Consider the following 20,929-nt stretch of genomic DNA (forward strand, 5'->3'; position numbering starts at 1 on the left):
ATTCACTCACGGAAAATACAAATTAGCTCAAGAAAAATAGTATATTCAACAAGATCAAGGCAACAACTCAAAGATTGAGAGGAAATATTGCACAATTCCTGGGTTGAAGGTGGGAGACTCTGCTCATGAACTACACATTGCGTAGTCTCAACGGGCAAGGAGGCAGCTAGAGGCTTGAGACTGCACAATGCACAGTCCCAGCTGAGTAGACTGAGGGAACTAAATTTGCATTACATAGTCCCAGTGGCCAGGGTTGAGGGCTGAGGCTTGTGACTACGCAATGCACAATTTGGAAAAACAGTCACTACACATTGTTCAGTCTTAGAGGCCAAGCTCAAATCTTGCCTCTTGAAGATGTGAAATGCACAGTTGGGGAAGGCAACTACTGGCCATGATTGCACAGATCTGCTAGGGAAGGAGAGAGAAAAATGAAAAATATGAGTGCTGGGGTAGGAAAGAATGTAGATCTAGCTAAGGGAAATATAGATTAGTGAAAATTAAGTGCCAGAAACAAGCATGCAAAAGGAAAACGAACATGCACAAAGTGTCCCAGCAGCTCCAAATGCTAGTTGGAAAAAGTAAGAAATCCATGCGACACTTAGAAAATGTGAACGACCTACCAAACCAAAAATTGCACAAGAAAATATAAGTTAAAACACCGTCTACTAGGAAAGTAAACATGCAAAATAACACTCATAGAAGCAAAAGTGACAAAAGCGATAAAAAAAGTGATAAAACCGACACATGAAAAACTTACCTGGAAAAGCGCTGCAAACTTAGTCAAAAATTTCCTTGATCTCTTTGGGAAGGCTAGAGCTCTAAGATCGAGTCTGCAAATGAGGTCTAGGGGCATCTATTAAATAGATCTAGCCGAGTTAGGGTTTCTAACGTACATGCCTAAAATCAAGGAAAAAGTGCCACTTGTCTAAAAGTCATAATTAGTAACTTAGTGGACTTAATTGAAAATTAATTGGGAAACTCCTATTTTTTAAGGATGCCAACTTTTCTTTTTCAGAAAATTGCTCATTCACACTAGCATATGGGATAGCACAATTCCCAAGCTCAAGGGCTTGTTCAATTCCCTGCCTCAATGAATTGTGCAGTTTCTGAGGGGAAGAGAAACTCTTGTGCAATTTTTGAGATCAACAATGGCCCACCTTCCATGATTGTGCAGTTTAGATCCTCAAGCCCCAACACAATTCTCAGAGACAGTGGATTGCACAGTTCTAAGAGGGAAGATTAGAAATGCTGCAAGGTTAAGGCAGGAGATGGATTGTGTTAGAACATTTTCATATCAGTGTCAAAACAAGACATCACAATCACTGCATGGAAGGATAAGTCTTCAACATTGGCATGAATACTTAACAATACTGAAAGATGAGTCCTTGTAAATAGAAGGTAGGCTCTAAAATCAAAGTGTAGGAAAAATTTTGGAGGGGTGGTTCTAGCATCTACAACAGATAATAAGTATAATTAATACTAATACCATATTAAAGTATTTGTATCTTCATTTCATCTTAAATTAATCAGGTGAATAAAGTAAAAATGATTAAAAATCATTTTAAATTAAATTACCTTAAAATTTAAATTTAGAATTGAAGTAATACCCTCCTCCCACATCTACCCAAGTAATCTGCCAATCGTGGTAAACATGTGACAAGAAGTTACTATGATATTATTCAACTACCTATGTGTTAGTTAAGGAAGTGGAATCAACATAAACCCACAACACATACCTTCTGCACCTACTACAACACTCCTAGAATGAATCTTAGTCATTCCCCTTACTAGACCCTACAACCCATTGAGCTTTTAGACCACTAAACCCATGGACACTCCCTTGATATGGACAACAATGCGTTAGAGAATCTCTAGACACACGCACAACATGGGTATGCATGCGTCTGGGGACTTTTCTTCTGAAACCTATGCCTGTGACTCTGGGATTTATGCCACTTTTCAAGCCCAGAATCCAGATCACTGCCCAAAAACCCCTGTAGCTTTCAGAATCCATAAATTACATAATGTCAAGACTTACAAACCAAAAATTGACTCTAGGACTAGGCCTGACCATCCCCAACCGAGACTAACATTCTGTAAAAGACTTGGCATCAATGAAATCTACAGGAAGTGAATACAAGACACATCATAAATGATTGATAACTCATATGATACTTTACAAGAGGGATCACCACCATCTTCCCTTAACTGTTTTTACATCAATTAGGTCTTGCATCCATTATCCTTTCAGTTACAAGTAAATACATGAAATAGCCATGAGTGTAACCAGTCATATAACCATTCTTATAACTAGAATTAAACATTTAAATAACAATGAGATAATAGCCATTAAAGCCACATAATAGAAAGTACTAAAGCAAAAGAACTTAGCTTTTATTAAACATAAGAAAAGCCGACCAAATTCAGGACTTCCACATACCACTCGACCATAGACATGCCTAAACCAAATCTTTCTTTTAGCCAGTCACCCCCATTATATATTCCAATCATGAATATGGAATCTCATGGATAAACTAATCCGAAAACAACCAAGGGAACCTAGAGGTTAAACCACCTCCACCCTCACCAAACAATGATCTCACCAAAACTGGCACAAAGATCACAACTTTTCGGAAAATAGAGATGCAAGAAAAAGGACTAATATAAGCCCTAACCACTGCAAAGGAAAGTGAATATATATTTTTATCTTGCAAACACAACATATCCAACTACACTTCCCATAAGAGAGGTGATTGACAAACCTGCACAAGCAATTTCTCATAAACAAGTTTTGCTAAAAAATGAAATATTGGTAGGAAAGGAAATGAATGAGTAATATACACAAAAGAGAGAGACTAAATCCTTTAGGTTGGGCCTTAACCCAATGAGACTCATCCTTGTAAATATGGATCAAACTCAAAATAAGATAACTTTAATTCTTTGTCAAAATAGATCATACATAACAAAATACCAGGCAAAGAACCATGTTACTCCTCAAAATCTATTCTCAACAAATTTGAACCTCCTATTGGGATGTTAGGTCCCTTTATTTATACAAAAACACTTGACGGGTAGCTTCCTTAAAGAGGGGTATTGTTTCCCTCCAATTCCCTAAATTTGTGGATCTGGTTCCCTCATTGAATTTGAATTCTGAGGATACATCTTCTATAAGCCAGGCAACTCAAGATCCTCTTTTGATGGAGAACACATCCTTACATTTTCTCAATAAATGGAGCTCCAAAATATGCTCAATAAATTCATAGTATTCCATTCATTTATTTGTAGGGAACAAGACCCTATATTATCTCATTCTGCAGATCTTTTAGATTTCACTCAATATTCTCTCAATATTTTGCAAAAAATAATAATATTAGGCACATAATAAGCAATTATCTCTAAACCTTCCTAAGAACATATTAAATAAAAGAAAATATTATTAAGTGTAGAAGGATAGATTTAATATATCCATTATGTGCTCGTTGTAGCAGCTAGAACCACCCTCCAAAATTTTGCCTTAGCTTCATTTTGGAGCCTCCCTACCAACCTTCACAGCAACATGTCTTGCTTCGTCAAGTACACATGCTTCAGTGTTTTTCTTGCACAAAGGTAGCCCGTCGATCATAGCTCAATGCATTCCCTTCACAGCTTGATCACTTGGACTTGGTCCAGCTGCAGGCTGAGTAGCTCCCCCAAGAAATTGCGCAATTCTAGAGGGCAACCAACCTTCCCTCCAAAAATTGTGCAATCCTGACTATCAGCCTGCTAGGCTCCAGAATTGCGCAATTCTGGCAGTCAACACTCACAGTGAAAATTGCGCAATTCTGGCAGTCAACACTCACAGTGAAAATTGCGCAATTTTCCCCAGCAGGGCTGCTCAGCCCATAATCTGTGCAAATTTGGGCAGCACTGAGCTGCTTTGCCTAGAAATTGCACAAATCTCCTGGGCAGCCAGCCCAGCTCCCAGCCAGAAATGTGCATTTTCTCCCAGCAGTCGAGGAGTCTCTTGCATGTGCAGTTGAGTTGATCGGTTCGCTCCAAGACTGAGCAAAACAAACTTACATGCATGGGTTGCTTCTCCCAAGGCAGCATGCAAAGGCATCCCTTGTTTTAGGATCTATTTTTAGCAGTTGGAGGTTACATGCAAGGATCATTTCAGAAACCTCCCACTAAGTGTTTCTTTCCCTAGATTTGTGGCATGAGCGTCACAACCTCGATGTTGTCAAAACTCATCAACTGGATGTTGTAGAGCTCATTCCTCACATCAACCTTGCTGCTCTGACATCCCACATCACATCTAGGAGCTGTCGGAACACTCAGCTTAGCTGTTTTGGGATAATCCCTCTTTCCATGACTTGTGTTGCATTTCCAGTGCTTTTTGTGTTTCACTTCGTATGAACATTGTCTGCTTGATTTTAGTGAGCACTTGCTGTCATTTTGATACATTTTAGCTTGTACTAACACCATTTCAGTTTTCGTCAACACCTCACTACTATTTAATGCATGATTTTTTTTTTCAAAAACGGTCGCTGATTCAGCGACTCGCCTTACCCACATGCATGTTGTTTCGTTTTTTGAATCTGTCATTCACTATTTGCAAGCATAATCATTCACTTATGCTTACACTCAGTATCACCATGCATTCACACTCACATTCGTGTTCAGTTGCCCCAACCTCTGCCTGGACTCTGCCTTCACTAAGACAACATTGAGCAATCTAGGGAAGGAAGGCTCTGTCTTCCTCTCCAAAAATGTGCATTTCTACCCAGCCACATTCCTCCAGGACTGTTTTTCACATTTCTAAGGGATAGTGATTGTTGGACCAGAAAATTGTGCAATGCAGTCATTGAGCCTATAGCCATTGCCAGCTAAGATTGTGCATTGCGTAATTCCAATAGTCAGCAACTAGACTAGACTATGCATTGCGTAGTTCCAGCAGTTATTCAGTCTCCCAGCGGCCCAGACTGTGCATTGCGCAATCTTGGCAGTCAATCTCCCAACCTCCCGGCCGAAATTGCGTAACCTTCATGATCAGTCACACAAGTATGTTGCAAGTCAGTCCTCAAGTTCATTTTGGTTCTCGACTGACAGATTGCTTGCCATGAGTGTTTCCATGTCTCCAGGTATCTTAGGTGTTCATCTGCCTCTCAGCAGTACATGTACAATGGTTTCCAAGAGAGCAAAGTTGAAGAAATTGTTTAGAGCACACTTGGGGATGCAGTCGATCAAGTGTCTATGGACTTGCCTACCAATGAAGACATCAAGTTGTTCGTAGACAAGGACATCAAGATATGATAGCAGCAGTATCACAGTGAGCAACATCATGAACAACAACTGAAGGTAGCATACCGAATGCAATGAATGTAAGAGGAAGGTTATTAACAACATAGAGGCAGAACAAAGTTGCGAGCTCAAGTAGATCCATTGATGATGAAAGCAACTTTGGAGATTCAGGCTATGAGGCAACGACGCAACATGAAGATCACACGAAGACAGAGAATGGAACAAAGAAGGAGTTGCATGTGTTGAAGAAGCAACTCAAGAGAGAACATGAAGCTGCACAGACAAGCGAATGATTGTAATAGGAATATGAACAACCAGGGGCGCAACAAACATTCATGGATGAAACTGTGCCCGTACAAGTTAATGATCCATACCGGCAGCTGGCACGGAGCAGACATGGTGAGTAGTGTTATTGGTTGCATGCAAGGGATTCAACAACATGCATGTCATTGTGTGCACGCATGTGATCCAACCCATTCAACACACTCACCAAGTCAAAGATAATAAGAAAGTCCAACTGGAGCTAAACATGTACTTTGGCAAGTTGATGCGCATGACCACTAACACACACTTGAAGATCAGCATGGACACTATGCATCAGTGTGTTGCTGGTTCAGCCACACCCAAGAAGACCATGTGCATGTTAGCAGACAAGTTGGATGAAGGAGCCATACTAATGCACTGGATGCAACAGAGGCAAGAGTTCGCTTCAGCAAGATGTCACCATGGGGTGCATTCACACCATCATGGATGGCCAAGCTTGGCATGAGCTCACCATCTTCACCATCACAAGCATGTCAAAGAGTTATTCTCACCTCAACAGGCCGAGTGCCAGTGATGTCTTGCATGGCTTTCTCAAGCCATTTTGTCTCACATGAGCACATGTGCATTGTAATGTTAAGTCATGTCAAGTGTAAGTCAAGTGTCAATAGTTGAATGTAACAGTCATAGAGTAGGTGAAGAGTCATGAGGGTAGTTGAACTGTCACAAAGGGGAATGTCAAGGGTTCTCCCACCCTTTTCTATAAATAGCCCCTCATAACTCATTGTAAAGGCTTTTGGTCAGCCAAGCTTCTGATAAGACTATCTTGGAGAGAGATTGGACAGTATTGTAACACGCCTTGGCTTCTCCACTGCACGGAGCTAGTACATCTCTTTGGAGGATCAGGCGGATGTGGTTGTAACTTTCCACTATTGGAGCTAGTGGTTGGACATGGATGTATTGTACTACTGGAACTTACACTTCTTTATATAATAAGAGCCAACATGTTTCATGCATATTGTGTATTGTATTCCATCTATCTTGTTTACTCTAAATGGAATATGTATTTTATTTCTTACACATGCATGTATGGACTATTCTGTATGAGTATGTATGAATCTTTTTGAAATGTGTTGTTGGTTTAACCATCACTTTGGATTGCCAACTAACTTGCTTTCCAGCTTGTGATGCATCTTCGCTCGTGTGTTCCCTTCCCATTTGAGTACTATTACAGGTTTCCAAGGGGTGCACTCATCTCAACCCCCATGTGTTAGAACCTCTCATGCACCTTTCTTGACTCACTATAGTTGTCACACCCTTGCTACCAACAGAGTCATCTTACTTTCCTCTGTGCGAAATCATGGTCAAGGAATTACCAGACGACCCACTATTGGGACTCCTACACCAAACAATCTGAGGTCTAATTGGGACTTCTTACCAGGGATATCCCCATACATGTTGGCGGGTCTAGCACCATCAACAGTGCCTAAGAAAGGCTAGATGGGCCTTAATTTGTGTCTAATTTGGAGGCCCATCACTCAACAACCTTTAGATTCTTTATCTTGTACAATTCAATATATAAAGGAAGAGCGGGCCAAGGTGATTTCTTCTTCCTCTCCAATACTCTTGAAAAACCTATGGAAAGATGATAAGCTTCCTGCATGACCAATTTGTCAATTGCATATCTTGGTAGCAGATGTCAAGACTTCTGACCACCGAACACTCTGAGCTAAGTTCCCTCTGGTGAGGCAAACCAACCAGCCAATTATGACACTGCTTCCATCACCTCATGGGACATTCAAGATGACTATTCCTCAAAGATTATATTGTACAATTGGATGAGGAAGTGATACATTAGGTTCTCCATGACTCCTTTGTAACTACACTCTAAAATCATCTTGTAGTACATGTGCACAACAGGTTCCTTTGGTGACCAAGTCAAAATCATGTCAAGAAAAGAGTTTTAAGCACATATCACATCCATCAAGTAAGAAGATATGTAGAACCTAGCTTTCTTACCCTTAGGAGGGTTCTTGGCATCGGTCACATGGATCCTCAACTGTTGAGCCAACAACTCTGACCAGTTAAATGGTTTTCCTTCTTTCATAATTTGATGCAGCAAGAATGTCTGGCCTTTGGGAAAGGTCTCAGTGCTCTTTTGACCATAGATTTGGAAACATAGAACTATCAATTAGTAAAATCATTTCCTGAGATATTTGGTCTTATATGTAATTTTGGGTGTCTCACGTAATTTGGATGACTCTTGCACCCAACCTTTGACGACATCTTTTTGTGCTCAAGTAACTGGTGATTGCATAGAAGTGGGAATCCATGTAGGATTCTAGCACTGGAAAATGATACATACATTGAAAATAATATGCCAAGAAAGATGAAAGCCTTTGTCCACTCGCACTACTAAGGATCTTTCTATTTGCATCTGTGTGTGACATGATCAGTTGACGATGTCTACGCAACGAAAGAATGGAAACCTGCATGTAATCTTGTGCAATCTTGACTTCTAGACATTGATGTAAATTTGTTTGTCCTCAAGATCTAATTTGTAGTTGGTTGTTGAGAAAACATATTTCATCGTGTGCCATGTAATGTCTGAATATTTCTCAATGAATAGTTGAGTGTCTGAAAGAAATGGCATAGTGGCAGGAACACTCTCAACTATCTCACCGATGCTGCTCTCTATGGTGTCTTTTGAGGCGGATCTCTTTGGTTCCATTATGATAACAATATGATGGAGAGAGATAACATAAAAAAGATGCAGTACCTATATGAAAAAATGCACTCATGGAAAATATAAATTAGCTCAAGAAAAATAGTATATTCAGCAAGATCAAGGCAGCAACTCAAAGACTGAGAGGAAAGATTGCATAATTCTTGGGTCGAAGCTGGGAGACTAGGCTCATGAACTACACATTGCATAGTCTCAGTGGGAAAGGAGGCAACTAGAGGTTTGAGACTGTGCAATGCACAGTCCCAGCTGGGAAGACTAAGGGAAGGAATTGCGCATTATGTAGTCCTAGTGGCCAGGGATGAGGGCTGAGGCTTGTGACTGTGGAATGCGCATTTGGGAAAGCTAGTGACTGCACATTTTGCAGTCTCAAAGGCCAAGCTCGAATCTTGCCTCTTGAAGATGTGAAATGTGCAGTTAGGGAAGGAAATTGTTGGCCATGATTGGATAGATCTGCCAGGCGAGGAGAGAGAACAATGAAAAATCTGAGTGTTGGGGCAGGAAAGAATGTAGATCCAGCCAAGGGAAATATATATTAGTGAAAATTAAGTTCCAAAAACAAGCATGAAAAAGGAAAAACGAACATGCACAAAGTGTCCCAGCAGTTGAAACTACCAGTGGGCAAAAAGTAAGAAATCAATGCGACACTTGGAAAATGTTAATGACGTACCAAACCAACACTTGCACAAGATAATATAAGTTAAAACATGGGCTACTATGAAAATAAACAAGAAAAATAACACTCATAGAAGCAAAAGTGACAAAAGTGATAGAAAAAGCAACAAAACAAACACATGCAAAACTTAACTCTAAAGGTGCTGCAAACTTAGCCAAAATTTCCTTGATCTCCTTGGGAAGGCTAGAGCTTCAAGATCAAGTGTGAAAATGAGCTCTTGGGGCATCTATTAAATAGATCTAGGTGGGTTACGGTTTCTGATGCACATGCCTAAAGTCAAGGAAAAAGTGCCACTTGTCTAAAATTCATAATTAGTAACATAGTGGACTTAACCGAACATTAACTGGGAAACTCCAATTTTTTAGGAATTCCAACTTTTCTTTTTCAGAAAAATGCTCGTTCACACTAGTAGATGGGATTGTGCAATTCCCAAGCTCAAGGGCTTGTGCAATTCCCCGCCTAAGTGAATTGTGCACTTTCTGAGGGGAAGAGAAGCTCTTGTGAAGTTTCTGAGCTCAAGAATGGCCCACCTTCCATGATTGTGCAGTTTAGATCCTCAAGGCCCAACACAATTATCAGAGACAATGGATTGTACAGTTCTAAGAGGGAAGATCAGCAATGCTACAAGGTCAAGGCAGGAGATGGATTGTGTTAGAAAAAATTTAGATCGGGGTAAAAATAGGACATCAAAAACACTACATGGAAGGATAATTATTCAACATTGGCATGAATACTTGACGATAGTGAAAGATGAGTCCTTGTAAATAGAAGGTAGGCTCCAAAATCAAAGCATATGAAAATTTTTGGAGGGATGGTTGGAGCAGTTGCAACAAATAATAAGTGTAATTAATACTAATACCATATTAAAGTATTTGTATCTTCGTTTCATCTTAAATTAAACTAAATGAATAAAAATGATCAAAAATAATTTTAAACTAAATGACCTTTAAATTTAGATTTAGAATTGATGTAATTCCCTCCTCCCACATCTACCTAAGTAACCATCAAACAGTGGTAAATATGTGATGAGAAGTTACTATGATATGATTCAACTCCCTATGTGTTAGTTAAGGAAGTGGAATTAAAAAAAACCCACAACAGGGACCTTCAGCATCTACTACAGGACTCTCATAATGCATCCCAGTCATTCCCCTGACCAAGCCTTGGGTCCTGCTAAGATTTTATACCACTAAACCCCTGGATTCTCCCTTGATATGGACAAGGGTGCATCACAAAATCTATGGACGCACACATAGCATGGGTATGCATGCATCTGAGGATTTTTCTTCTCAAACCTATACCCGTGACTTCAGGATTTGTGCCACTTTTCAAGCCCAAAATCTAGTTCACTGCCCAAAAAACCATGTATCTTTTAGAATCCATAAATTACATAATGAAAAGACTTACAAATCAAAAAATAACTCCAGGACTAGGTCTGACCATCCCCAACTGGGACTAACATTCTATCAAACACTTGGAATCAATGCAATCTACAAGAAATGAATACAAGATACAATATAAATGACTGATAACTCATATGATACTTGAGAAGAGGGATCACCACCCTCTTCCCTTAACTGTTTTGACATCAATTAGGTCTTGCATCCATTATCCTTTCAATTACAAGTAAATATAAGAAATAACCATGAACATAACCATTCATATAACCATGCTTATAAATAACATTAAACCATGTAAATAACAATGAGATAACAATCATTAAAGCCACATAATAGAAAGTACCAAAGCAAGAGAACTTAGATTTTATTAAACGTAGGAAAATCTGACCAGGTTTAGGACTTCCACATACCACCCGACCGTAGACATGGATGAACCAAATATTTCTTTCATCCAATCACCCCCGTGCCATATTCCAAGCATGAACATGGGATGTCATGGAAAAACCAATCTGAAAACAACCAAGGGAATTCAGAGGTTAAACCACCTCCACCCTCACCAAATTGTGATCTCACCAAAACCAACACCGAGATTACAAAACCAAATCGAGCTTGGAATGCCTCTAAACTCCATCACTATCCTACCGAATGCAACGAATGTAAGAGGAAGGTTATTGACAACATAGAGGCAGAACAAAGTTGCGAGCTCAAGTAGATCCATTGATGATGAAAGAAACTTTGGAGACTCAGGCTATGAGGCAACGACGCGACATGAAGATCGCACGAAGATAGAGAATGGAACAAAGAAGGAGTTGCATGTTCTGAAGAAGCAACTCAAGAGAGAACATGAAGCTGCACAGAAAAGCGAACGACTATAGTAGGAATATGCACAACTGGGGGTGCAACAAACATTCACGGATGAAACTGTGCCCGTACAAGTTAAAGATCCATACTAGTAGCTGGCACGGAGCAGACATGGTGAGTAGTGTTATTGGTCGCATGCAAGGGATTCAACAAAATGCATGTCATTGTGTGCATGCATGCGATCCAACCCATTCAACACACTCACCAAGTCGAAGACAATAAGAAAGTCCAACTGGAGTTGAACATGTACTTCGGCAAGTTGATGCACATGACCACTAACACACACTTGAAGATCAGCACAGACACTATGCATCAGTGTGTTGCCGGTTCAGCCACACCCAAGAAGACCATGCACATGTTAGTAGACAAGTTGGATCCAGGAGCCATACTAATGCACTGGATGCAACAGAGGCAAGAGTTCGCTTCAGCAAGATGTCACCATGGGGTGCATTCACACCATCAGGGATGACCAAGCTTGGAATCAGCTCACCATCTTCACCATCACAAGCATGTCAAAGAGTTGGTCTCACCTCAACGGACCGAGTGTTAGTGATCTCTTGCATGGCTTTCTCAAGCCATTTTGTCTCACATGAGCACATGTGCATTGTAATGTTAAGTCATGTCAAGTGTAATTCAACTGTCAATAGTTGAATGTAACAGTCATAGAGTAGGTGAAGAGTCATGAGGGTATTTGAACTGTCACAAAGGGGAATGTCAAGGGTCACCCCACCCTTTGCTATAAATATCCCCTCATAACTCATTGTAAAGGATTTTGGTTAGCCAAGCTTCTGATAAGACTATCTTGGAGAGAGATTGGACAGTATTGTAATGCGCCTTGGCTTCTCCACTGCATGGAGCTAGTACATCTCTTTGGAGGATCAGGCAGATGTGGCTGTAACGTTCCACTATTGGAGCTAGTGGTTGGACATGGATGTATTATATTACTATAACTTACACTTCTTTATATAATAAGAGCCAACATGTTTCATGCATATGTTGTATTGTATTCCATCTATCTTGTTTTATCTAAATGGCATATGTATTTTATTTCTTACGCATGCATGTATGGACTATTATGTATGAGTACGTATGAATCTTTCTGAAATGTGTTGTTGGTTTAACCATCACTTTGGATTGCCAGCTAACTTGCTTTCCAACTTGTGATGCATCTTCGCTCGTGTGTTCCCTTCCCATCTAAGTACTTATATTATAGGTTTCCAAGGGGTGCACTCATCTCAACCCCCATGTGTTAGAACCTCTCATGCATCTTTCTTGACTCACTATAGCTGTGACACCCTTGCTACCAACAGAGTCATCTTACTTGCCTCTGTGCGAAATCGCGGTCAAGGCATTACCAGACGACCCACTATTGGGACTCCTACACCAAATGATCTGAGGTCTAATTGGGACTTCTTACCAGGGAGATCCCCATACATGTTGGCGGGTCTAGCACCATCAACAGTGCCTAAGAAAGGCTAGATGGGCCTTAATTTGTGTCTAATTTGGAGGCTCATCACTCAACAACTTTTAGATTCTTGATCTTGTACAATTCAATATATAAAGGAAGAGCGGGCTAAGTGATTTCTTCTTCCTCTCCAATACTCCTGAAAAACCTATGGAAAGATGATAAGATACTTCCTGCATGACCAATTTGTCAATTTCATACCTTGGTAGTAGATGTCGAGACTTTTGACCACCGAACACTTTGAGCTAAGTTCCATTTGGTGAGGCAAACCAACCAGCCAATTATGACACTGCTTCCATCGCCTCATGGGACATTCAAGATGACTATTCCTCAAATATTATATTGTACAATTGGATGAGGAAGTGATCCATTAGTTTCTCCATGACTCCTTTGTAACTACACTCTAAAATCAGCGTGTAGTACATGTGCGCAGCAGGTTTCTTTGGTGACCAAGTCAAAATCATGTCAAGAAAAGAGTTTTAAGCACATATCACATCCATCAAGTAAGAAAATATGTAGAACCTGGCTTTCTTACCCTTAGGAGGGTTCTTGGCATCGGTCACATGGATCCTCAATTGTTGAGCCAACAAGTCTGACCAGTTAAATGGTTTTCCTTCTTTCATAATTTGATGCAGCAAGAATGTCTGGCCTTTGGGAAAGGTCTCAGTGCTCTTTTGACCATAGATTTGGAAACATAGAACTATCAATTAGTAAAATCATTTCCTGAGATATTTGTTCTTATATGTAATTTTGGATGTCTCGTGTAATTTGGATGACTCTTGCACCCAACCTTTGACGACATCTTTTTGTGCTTAGGTAACTGGTGATTACATAGAATTGGGAATCCATGTAGGATTCTAGCACTAGAAAATGATACATACACTTAAAATAATATGCCAAGAAATAGGAAAGCCTTTGTCCACTCGCACTACTGTGTGTGACAGGATCAGTTGACGATGTCTACACAAGGAAAGAATGGAAACCTGCATGTAATCTTGTGCAATCTTGACTTCTAGACATTGATGTAAACTTGTTTGTCCTCAAGATCTAATTTGTAGTTGGTTGTTGAGAAAACATATTTCACCGTGTGCCTTGTAATGTCTAAATATTTCTCAATGAATAGTTGAGTGTCTGAAAGAAATGGCATAGTGGCAGGAACACTCTCAACTATCTCACCGATGCTGCTCTCTGTGGTGTCTTTTGAGGTGGATCTCTTTGGTTCCATTATGATAATAATATGATGGAGATAGATAACATCAAAAATATGCAGTACCTATATGAAAAAATTCACTCATGGAAAATATAAATTAGCTCAAGAAAAATAGTCTATTTAGCAAGATCAAGGCAGCAACTCAAAGACTGAGAGGAAAGATTGCACAATTCCTGGGTTGAAGTTGGGAGACTAGGCTCATGAACTACACATTGCATAGTCTCAGTGGGAAAGGAGGCAGTTAGAGGCTTGAGACTGTGCAATGCACAGTCCCAACTGGGAAGACTAAGGGAAGGAATTGTGCATTACGTAGTCCTAGTGGCCAGGGATGAGGGTTGAGGCTTGTGACTGTGGAATGCGCAGTTGGGAAAGTTAGTGACTACACATTTTGCAATCTCAAAGGCCAAGCTCGAATCTTGCCTCTTGAAGATGTGAAATGTGCAGTTGGGGAAGGAAATTGCTAGCCATTATTGGATAGATCTGCCAGGCAAGGAGAGAGAACAATGACAAATCTGAGTGTTGGGGTAGGAAAGAATGTAGATCTGGCGAAGGGAAATATATATTAGTGAAAATTAAGTTCCAAAAAAAAGCATGCAAAAGGAAAAACGAACATGCACAAAGTCTCCCAGTAGTTGAAACTGCCAGTGGGAAAAAAGTAAGAAATCAATGCGACACTTGGAAAATGTGAATGACGTACTGAACCAACACTCGCACAAAATAATATAAGTTAAAACGTGGGCTACTATGTGTTATCACTCAGGTTGTCCCCAGGTTGGAGTAAGGGATACGACCGAGGTAACCACAAACCAACTTTGGATTGCAGGTTCTAGCCCACCTACAATCAGAGAGGGATCTCTCTTTCAGATTTAGCTATGTTTAAAAGGATTTTAGGCTAGGTATTGAGTTCAGAGGGTTTTTGTTTTGTTTTGGTGGGAAAATTGATGTTTCAGGTAGAGAGGCAGAGCACAGTCTGAGTGCTTCAAACCATTGGGCGTGGAGTCTAGGAGGAGGACTGCTGGTGCATTCCCTTGGTCACAATAAGGGGAGGTGGAGAAAGATAGCTGTGCATGAAACAATGTTTTAGGTTTAAATGATGGAAATAATGCTAAGTAACGAGAGGCAATTAAGAATCTCTCAATCAGCTTAACAGATGGAGGTAACAGAGCTCTACCTAGGGGCAGTGAAGAATCCCTAGATAATTGGTAAACACAGGTGAATCGGGGTAAATATGAGCCAGGAGGAATTCATATTCATAACCAATTCATTCAGAGGAAAACATAAAAAAAAAATAGAAGAAACTGAGCATAGAGTGTATTTAAACAAATTCTAAGCTATTCTTTCTTTCTTCTATTTAGATAGTGATGAACAATAAAACAGAGGTAATATGCACTTATTGTTTCAGGTTGCAGCACAAGAATTCCATCTTCATATCATCAAAACATTCATTTACAACAGGTAGTTTCCTCTCCAAGCTTTCAGCAATCTTTGGTTATAGAAAAACTTAGGTATACAATGCGAGTCTCTAGTGAAAATTCTCAATTGACCAACCTCTTGAAACAATGTAGAGAGAGATATATACAGGGAAAAACTCTCTACAACTTATTTTATTACAACTTGACCTAAACAGGTCTGAAAGAAAGATGATTACTTAACCTAATCCTATCCAGAAATAAATGCATAAAAATATCTCGGGTTGCGCTCAGGGCTGCCGTATCAAAACTGAGTAAATGATGTAGTCCTCGGTGGCTTGGTGCGGTGTTTTCTGCAATAAATGTGTATGGGTTTCTGCTTTTTTGCTGTCTGTCTTCATTTAAAGCTTTAACTGTGATTTGAGGGCAAGGATGGGCTTACACCTCTTTATTTGACTTTCTGGGGGGCTCATCAATGTTCAGGTGCTTCGAGCCCCTAAAAAATCTTGACTGATACTCTTTGGCTCTTCTTCTTCCTCTGATACTCTTTGACAATAAATTAGGATGTTGTTTCTGATGTGCTATGCGTTAAATCAGCATTTAATGGCTATTGTTCAACTCTGTCTTCTTTAAAACTATCTTCGGCTCCTTCCTGAATGCTTCGCGAAGGAAAACGGGTCATTCGGCACCTTTCTGGCTTGCTGGGGGCCGCATAATGAAAAGATTCCCTAAAGATTCTAGGCACAAATCGCTCATCAAAGACTGCCTCAGAAACTGATTCCGGGGCTCCAGAGTGCGATTTTCGCCCTTTGCACCAAAACTGATGATGACGTCAGTGTGACGAGACTTTGTACAGCGGGTGACGTCAGCGATGACGTCAGCATGATGACGTGGTAGGATGAAGTCAGCATGATGACATCATTAGGTACGGTGGTGACGTGGCAGTACGACAAATCTGATGATGTGGCAAGACACGTGGCAGGTGACTTGGCGGTACAGTGGCGAGAGGGCCACGCAGGCGGATGACGTGTCATGGTGACTGGGCAGGGGGGTGACGCAGGCAGGTGACGTCATTGCGTAGGGGTGGTAAATGGTTTTGGGGGCACCACCTTAGCGCCTGGGCGGTTTTGGGGGGAGGGGCTCCGCCACAGCCCAGAAGGTGACGCGTGGAGGGAGTACGGCGGCAATACCGCCCATCTCCCAGACGCTAACCTTTGGGCGGCTTGGGAGATGGGAAAGCCCGCCCACCGTAGATCTTGGCGCAAGCTGATTGGACGGCTGGTGGGAAGGACGGGGTGATGGCGGGTTAGTGGGCGGGGATATCTGTGGGAATATTCCGATTTAAATGTAGTGCGGCGGGGGTTTTTAGACTTAGGAAAAGTGGGTTATAGGGTTTAATGAGCGCGGGTTAATGTTTTTGCACTCGGGACTTTAGTATAAGGGGTAAAACATGGGTTTTTTGGGGGTTTAGGGCTAGGGAAGAGGTTATTAATCTGGCCAGGTGTCAGATTAATCCCTGCTATGACTCGGATGGGCTAAAAATAGCCCCAGATGGACTATTTTTCCCCGGACTTAGAAGAGAAATGGCTATATTGCCAGGGAGGGGATATTTACATAGGGGAGTTTTATATACATAGTTTAATAGGGGAAGGGGGAAAACTGATAGGGAGTTATATAGTAGAGTTAGTAGTTAATATGGAAATGATAAGCAAGGGCTAAGGTAAGGGACCTTAGGCTGATTTTGGGGAAAAGAATTTGTAAAGAAATGAAATCCTTGAGCGAAGCAAATCTCCACTAAGGCAAATGACATGGAGGATGATGAACTAAGAGGAACCAAGCAGATCTTGGCCTCTTTGGGAAATTAATAAGTGACTTGGGAAATGAGAAGAAGGGGAAGTTAGTTATGTCCAACTTGAGCTCCTGCAGATGAAAAACTGTCTGCAACTGTGATCTGAAGAGATAAAACACTTTGTAACACAAAATTGATCATAAATCATCATTCTGAAACCACACAGCTACCTACCCGGCCTACTCACCTAACATTTTTTCTTCTTTTGATTTGGGTGCACTTAGCCTTGCAGACCCAGCTTTACAATTTTTCTTTTGAAAGTTTCCTATCTAAATCTACACTTATTTCTGCCAGGGCCCAGATTAAGCAGTTGGGTCCCTTTGATTCTCTACCTATCTACAGATCTGCCAAGATTAAACTGTTTGGTCAGATGCATTCTCTACATTCTAAAACAGGAAATTGAAACCTAGGGAGACCAAGGTTAAACTGTTTGGACCTCCCTTACAAAACTTTTCAAAACTGGAACACCTCATCAAAATTGGAAAGCAGCAGTGCTACTTGGACTAAGCACTCTTCATGGTATCCTGTGGAAATATGGAACACTGCAGCCTGCAAAGTATGACATATTTGGCATGTAAAAATGTCAATCATGAAAGATGAAACCCTGTTGCAATAGGAGGCTAACACTATGAAAATAAACAAGAAAAATAACACTCATAGAAGCAAAAGTGACAAAAGCGATAGAAAAAGCAACAAAACTAACACATGCAAAACTTAACTCGAAAGGCACTGCAAACCTAGTCAAAATTTCCTTGATCCCCTTGGGAAGGCTAGAGCTTCAATATCGAGTGTGAAAATGAGCTCTAGGGGCATCTATTAAATAGATCTAGGCAGGTTAGGGTTTATGACGCACATGCCTAAAATCAAGGAAAAAGTGCCACTTGTCTAAAAGTCATAATTAGTAACATAGTGGACTTAATCGAACATTAATTGGGCAACTCCAATTTTTTAGGAATTCCAACTTTTCTTTTTCATAAAAATGCTCGTTCACACTAGTAGATGGGATTGCGCAATTCCCAAGCTCAAGGGCTTGTGCAATTCCCTGCCTAAGTGAATTGTGCACTTTCTGAGGGGAAGAGAAGCTCTTGCGAAGTTTCTAAGCTCAAGAATGGCCCACCTTCCAGGATTGTGCAGTTTAGATCCTCAAGGCCGAACACAATTATTAGAGACAATGGACTTTACAGTTCTAAGGAGGAAGATCAGCAATGCTGCAAGGTCAAGGCAGGAGATGGATTGTGTTAGAAAAAATTTAGATCGGGGTAAAAACAGGACATCACAAACACTACATGGAAGGATAATTCTTCAACATTGGCATGAATACTTGACGATAATGAAAGATGAGTCCTTGTAAATAGAAGGTAGGCTCCAAAATCAAAGCATATGAAAAATTTTGGACGGGTGGTTGGAGCAGCTGCAACAAATAATAAGTGTAATTAATAATAATACCATATTAAAGTATTTGTATCTTTGTTTCATCTTAAATTAATGAGGTGAATAAAGTAAAAATGATCAAAAATAATTTTAAACTAAGTGACCTTAAAATTTAGATTTATAATTGATGTAATTCCCTCCTCCCACATCTACCTAAGTAATCGTTAACCGTGGTAAACATGTGCTAAGAAGTTACTATGATATGATTCAACTCCGTATGTGTCAGTTAAGGAAGTGGAATTAACGAAAACCCACAACAGGGACCTTCAACACCTACTACAGGACTCTCATAATGCATCCCAGTCATTCCCCTGACCAGGCCCTGGGTCCCACTAAGATTTTAGACCACTAAACCCCTGGATTCTCCTTTGAACAAAATCTATGGATGCACGCATAGCATGGGTATGCATGCGTCTGAGGATTTTTCTTCTCAAACCTATACCCGCGACTTCGAGATTTGTGCCACTTTTCAAGCCCAAGATCCAGTTCACTGCCCAAAAAACCATGTATCTTTTAGAATCCATAAATTACATAATGAAAAGACTTACAAATCAAAAACTGACTCCAAGACTATGTCTGACCATCCCCAACTGGGACTGACATTCTATCAAACACTTGGCATCAATGCAATCTACAAGAAATGAATACAATACACAATATAAATGACTGATAACTCATATGATACTTGAGAAGAGGGATCACCGCCCTCTTCCCTTAACTATTTTGACATCAATTAGGTCTTTCATCCATTATCCTTTCAGTTACAAGTAAATACATGAAATAACCATGAACATAACCATTCATATAACCATGCTTATAAAGAACATTAAACCATGTAAATAACAATGAGATAACAACCATTAAAGCCACATAATAGCAAGTACCAAAGCAAGAGAACTTAGATTTTATTAAACATAGGAAAATATAACCAGGTTCAGGACTTCCACATACCACCCGACCGTAGACATGGATGAACCAAATATTTCTTTCATCCAATCACCCTCGTGCCATATTCCAAGCATGAATATGGGATCTCATGGATAAACCAATCCGAAAATAGCCAAGGGAATCCAGAGGTTAAACCACCTCTACCCTCACCAAATCGTGATCTCACCAAAACCAACACCGAGATTACAAAACCAAACTGAGCTTGGAATGCCTCTAAACTCCATCACTATCCTTGAGGAATTTTTCATCTCCTTGTCTCTCAAGATTTACCGCAATCCACACCGGATCATTAGGCCCTAAACCGAGACACTAATCTCTCAGGATTTAATACAACCCACACTGGATCACTAGGCCTTAAACCAAGACTCCACTCTTAGGCTTTACCGTGTATCCCACCAAAACCGGTCAAGGGATTCCTAGGACTTTGGGAATTTTCCTGAGACTGCCTCTGCCCCAGATTCCGAAACCATCTGGCAATTCCAAAGCTCAAAACCGAAAAAATAATCCCATCACACCATGGCTAACCATAAAAAGGAAATATGAGGCTAAAAACCATTGTCATAACCTAGTAAAACTATGCCACCGACAATAAGAGAACCATATACCAACATGCAAATCCATGCATGTCAAAACCAGCTAGGAAATCACATATGCAATATGTTACCGTAAGTATTCCTGTTGAAGCTACTTGATCGTGATCTTCCTTGCTTTATCTTTTCTTTCCTTCCCTCCTTGTCCTTCCTTTTCTTACTTTTCCCTTCCTTGCTCCAAAGCTAGAAAGCTCCAAGAAAACTCTAAGTGTCCAAGAGTGAGAGTGAGAGAGAACAATGAGGGAGCTCCAAAAGTAAATTGATAAAAAGCCAAAGCCATGAATTGATCCTCAGAAGCCTTTTTATTAATGAGGCCATTATTTTCTTCATTTTCCATTATTTTCCTTCAATTTCCTCCTCACATGGAACCTGTGACTTTTCACCTCCCTTTCCTCCTATTTTCCTTTATTTTCATAAATAAAATGTGCCAAAAATGCCTTTTTTCCTTTTTAACGCCTTTACCAATTTCCCTTAGCCATAAACACATCCAATGATGTCCATTAGGATATCTTTTCCCAACATTCAACTTGGAATAAGTGTCCCTTAACTGTGGTCTTATTTTTCCTTTATTAACTTTTAACTAGGGGTTGTTACGATTGAAGGTTGAAATATTTATTTAATTGCACATAAAATAAAAATTAAAAATTAAAAAATAATATATATAATATCAATTATGAAGAAAATTCCTAATGAGTCCCTACCCATTCTCTTGGCTGGTAGCTTTCCTCCACCTTTCCTCTAAGCTCTAGCAATTCATTGGATCTACCCCTATTATATTAATTTTATTTTATTTTATTTTATTTTTT

The sequence above is a fragment of the Pinus tabuliformis genome, chromosome 1_2 (assembly GCF_031772625.1).
Source record: "Pinus tabuliformis cultivar Carrire ecotype Pingquan chromosome 1_2, CPIR1, whole genome shotgun sequence".
Classification (NCBI taxonomy): domain Eukaryota; kingdom Viridiplantae; phylum Streptophyta; class Pinopsida; order Pinales; family Pinaceae; genus Pinus; species Pinus tabuliformis.